Source organism: Brassica napus, unplaced genomic scaffold, assembly GCF_020379485.1.
Source record: "Brassica napus cultivar Da-Ae unplaced genomic scaffold, Da-Ae ScsIHWf_572;HRSCAF=854, whole genome shotgun sequence".
NCBI classification, from domain to species: domain Eukaryota; kingdom Viridiplantae; phylum Streptophyta; class Magnoliopsida; order Brassicales; family Brassicaceae; genus Brassica; species Brassica napus.
The window spans coordinates 15,001-20,000 of NW_026016633.1; positions in this window are offsets into that span (position 1 = coordinate 15,001).

Sequence of the window (5,000 nt, forward strand, 5' to 3'; positions counted from 1 at the left end):
TCCTTGCCTTGCTGCTGTCGTCTCTATCTCTCTCTTAGGATTGGGTCGTCCTTCTCTCTCTACGGGCCGGTTACATACCGGGCCTGGTTATGGTAATCCACACATTGTTTATAACACTCCCCCTTGGATGCCATAACCATATGTAATTTGTATCATGCACGATGTTGCCTCATTAAAACCTTTCTAGGAAAAACCAAAACCCAAAGTGGGAAAAATGGAAACCGTAGATAGGAAAAAGAGTACAACGCACGACACTCCCCCTCATAACTATATCCATACAGGATCTGTAGTACGCTTCATGTTGCCTCGTTAAAACCTTATCAGGAAAACCCAGTGGGACAAAACCATGATGAAGGAAAAAGAGTACAACACGCACCACTCCCCCTGATGTCAACCTCGGTGTAGGTTCTACATACTACGCGTCTTGATGCGTGATCTATCCTGTCTGTGTAGGAAGGGAGTAATCGGCCAGTTTCTGTACTGAACCGTAAGTAGACCACTTCGACCTTTCATGGTCGTCTCTCATGTCCTTTGACATCTAGTGTCCCGGTAAAGCATGTGTGCTAAGCAATGTGATCTACATTGTCCTTGGGGATCACTTGTGGGTCTTTACAAAACGTGTTTGCATCTGTCCATAGTCTAGATGTGATCGTCGAACATCAAACTCTTTACTTTGTTTGGACAGTTATCATTCGACCATGTTTCAATCTGGTCGATCCATGTCTAGTTCATAGGCCACGTCCATACTTGTCCACTTATTAATCTTATGAGTGTTCAATGATTATTGCTTTGAGGTTTTATAATCTCTTATCATGGCTCTTAGGCCGAACACACTCTCATGTATCTCACATGTGGACATCGATTTCTTTGCCTTAAGTAATGTCTTATTCTTTGCGTTTTTATCTTAATGACGCCTCATGACCTTAGGTCATAGATCTCATAAGCTTTATGGGCTATAATTCTTCTTTGGTATCCGACAGATTAGATGTCTCCTTTTAATCTTATGACAAAGCTTTACGGAGTTCATACAGCAGCAGACCATTCTGCTATGCTGGATCCTTAAGGGATCTGATGTCGGATTGCAACCTGATGGTTGATCTTTAGTTTCTTTTAGCCTGTGACCAAGAAGGTTCAGACGCTTCTTAGGTCTAAAAGCTGGACGTGTCTAGAAGAACTGGACGCTCTTTGAGCTGATAGGCCGGACGTCTTTAGCCTGAGGGCTGGACGCTTTTGGCCAGAGAGCCGGATGCTCTCAGCTGGTGTGCTGGACGTTTTAGCCAGACACTCACATAGATTTCATTCTATGTCTACTAACCTCTTTTAGGTTTAGTATAAGCACAAGGAATTTCTTTATAAAACCTCTTATGTATATGGACTGTTTATTGGATTGTCTTTTATACAACTCCAAAATCAATGATCATGTGTGATCAATTTCTTTTACTATATGCAGCTGCTTTTCAGTCCATGAATCAGCTTAGGAACAAAGCTGTTCTCTTATCTTATATTATCTTATCCAGTGATCCATATATGCTTACTACATCAGTATTGTATCTATTTCTTTCTTATGACCAGACCTTTGTCAATTTCGAATTCTGTAGCAGCAATCACCACATAGGAGTTTATCTCCTTATAATCTGTTCCTTTGATCTCTGTGAGCACCTTGTGTTACAAGCTATGATCTAATGCTGTTAATATGAAGACATGGACACTCTAGGTCACGTGATCATGTGTCTTCTCTCACGGTTTCTTTATCTCACAAGATCCATCTATTTCACTGGTTTATCGGATGGCGTTTCTGTATATGTACATGGCCAATACGCTCATCTCTCTTTAGATACTTTGAACCTCCACGTCTATCTTTCTATTCTTTATAATCTTTATGATTCTATGATTGTATGATGAGTACTCATTCGTGGGTTCTCTGATCCTCGCTTATCTCTTTATGTTCAAGTGCTATTCTCTTATGCATCTTTATATAGATGTTCATGTGTGTGTGTGTCGACACCTTTCATGTGGTTCCATTATGTTCCAGACATGATCTGATCACTTTGAGATTTCATTATCCAGGACCTTTGTTACCTAGTAGCTTGGCGTCCCAAGACTACATGGTTTGGTACCTTAGATGGTAGCTGCGCAGCCTTTTCTCAATGTCTGTATGGTTTCTCTTATCATGAACTCGGATCTGTCTATGCACCTTTCCTTTCTATCCGAGTTTCCTTTATCTTATGGAACACTTGGTCTATCTTGTATAGACTCTTATAGCAACTTGATTATGTCTCTTCTAGGACGTTTCATTTGGTGCTAAGCTGGTTATGACTTAATCATTCTTTTCGGGTCAGTGTCTGGCATCTCGATTAGCTTCTCAATTGGCTATCTTTATATTATCTTACTTTGGACGTCTTATATCATATTTTCTAGTCCGAGGATCTTGCCAAGACAATGATGGTTAAAACCATTCTTATCATTCCTTTACTCTTTCTTTATCCAGCTTATAATCTTTCTCCTTTAATGTTTGGATAGTCGGATGCTTTTGGTCATGCAATCCGTACCTGGCCTTTATTCAATCACCCATGTTTTGGCTCAAGGTCTCTTTGAATTCGTGGAGAAAGTGTTACTCCTATCCAACATATATTCCCAATCCTCTTATGAGGTTCCATCTTAGACGGCACACATATGTATGTGGTGGTTTATTTCAATGAACTCTTAAGATGGTGTATGTCTGGTTTTAATGACCCGTATTCATTCTTTAGATGGGAATATCTATGCTCACTTATATGGCCTGATGCATATGATCTTATTATCATTCTGTACATGTAAATTCATAATGTCCCCAAGCATATAGGTAATGGCCGAACCTCTTATAGGTAATGGCCTCTCTGGCCGGTTATGGCCTTTGCGGCCAGGCCGTTGTCTCTCATGGTCTCTTCGGCCGAGTCATGGACTGTGTGCGGCCAAGCCTGCACTATTCAGACAAGTCACGGCCAAGTCATGGCCAAGCTGTTTATAGGTGATAGCCTCTTTGGTTTGGCCGTTTGTATCATGGCCTCTCTTTGGCCGGGTAATGGCCCTTTATGGCCGAGTAATGGCCGAGCCATATAACATGGTCTTTAGACCATAGTACACGAACTTGTAGTATTGATCATGGGTTTATCATCTCTCCCCCTCATGACCATACTATAAGGTCGTGGTGCTTTGGGATTATTAAGCCTAATAAGTTTCCCTTTGTGTACATGTTTCACAACGTGAGATCTTTACGGGATAACTCTGTGCCTTTACAATTTCTTTGCATCAAGTTTATACTTTAGGATGGCTAATCCTATCATGCCATATAGTGTAATTTCGTGGGTTATGTCTTGATGGTCACCACTTCTCTTGCCTCTTATCATACTGATCTTGTAGCATAGTTTAAATCAGTAGAGATCATTGGTATAGTTTTCGATCACTTTCTTTCAAGGTCTTAGGCGATTTTTCTTTCAAAATCTGAAGGAACTTGTTTCCTTCTAGTTTGTCCATTGTTTCTTATTTGGAAACCATTCATTATAACTCAATGGACCATGTTTTCTTTGGGTGTATATAATGCCTTATAGGCAAATGCCTTAGCCATAGTTTCTTTACTATGCTTACTATACCATTCATGATTTCTTGGTTTTATGCCCTTTAGGCCATACTTTAAAACATCCATATGTTCAAGTAAGATCAGGCAAGATTCAATAAACTTAAAACCAATTCCATTATATAAAAAAATCGTGAATGATCCTTAGGTTAAAACACAATTGCAATCATAAAGCAATAAGACTAGTCGTATCGAAAATTTGGTCTATGCAAGAAGCTGTCATGCGATTAGATCAGTATAAGTGGCGAAGCCTTTTGTTCTATACTGTTGCAGTATGACATTCAACACATGGAATGTGGAATAGGACTTCTCTAGTAACTCTTTCTTGGTTACTATTTCACCACAAAGTCTCATCATCGAGACTGTCTTAAACAAGACTGAGTTGTACTCATCCATGACTTTGTAATCCAAGAATCTTAGATTCTTCTAGTCATTTCTAGCCTTTGGAAGCAACACCGTTTTATGGTGGTAATTTCTATGCTGTAAAGCATCCCAAAGTCTAGTGGATTTTCCATAGTGATGTACTGATCTTTTAGACCTTCAATGAGATGATGGAATATTGTACCAATTCATTCTCATTGTTGTCCTTGGTGATTGTATCACCAAGTCCCTTTTCGATATCTAAGTCACATTGTCATTTAAAATTTAGGTTCACAATGTGGCTCATGCAGCCGCATGATATAGCAAGCTCGGCCACAAACAAGTTCTTACGCATCTATGAAAACAATCGATCATGGTGTGAGTCAGGTCACACAGCCATGTTAGTGTGATACATCAATCTTAGAGATTGGTTCATGTTATAATCTGGTTTATATATCCATCCGGATATAAGGCCATACGGCTTTGCGATGTAATGCCTTAGACTTTCACGATTATTATGTGATACAACGATCTTAAGGATCGGATCATGATGCAGTCCGGGTCATGTGACTATCCGGATGCTAGGCTATACAGCCACTTAGATATGTATTAAGCCACACGGTTTTGTAATGTGATGCTTTAGATCACACGACCATATTAGTGATACAGCGATCTTTAAAGATCGGTTCATGAGATATGCAAACAAGGTCGCATGATCATTCAGATATGATGTCTCTCTAGACCATACGGTCATATATTGTGATGCCTTAAGCTTCACGGTATTTATGTGATACATCAATCCTAAGGATTGGATCATTATGCAATCCGGTTTCTATAACCATCCGGATGCTAGGCCACACGGCCTCTAGATACACTAAGCCACACGGCTTTCAACCATCAAGGGCACAAGGCCGCAAGTGTGTACAATGGCTATATACAATAGGGGATTATTAATCTAAATGTTTTCAATCCTATTGCATAGTTGCATATCTATTAGATTTACTAATTTTAAGGTTGATATTCAACT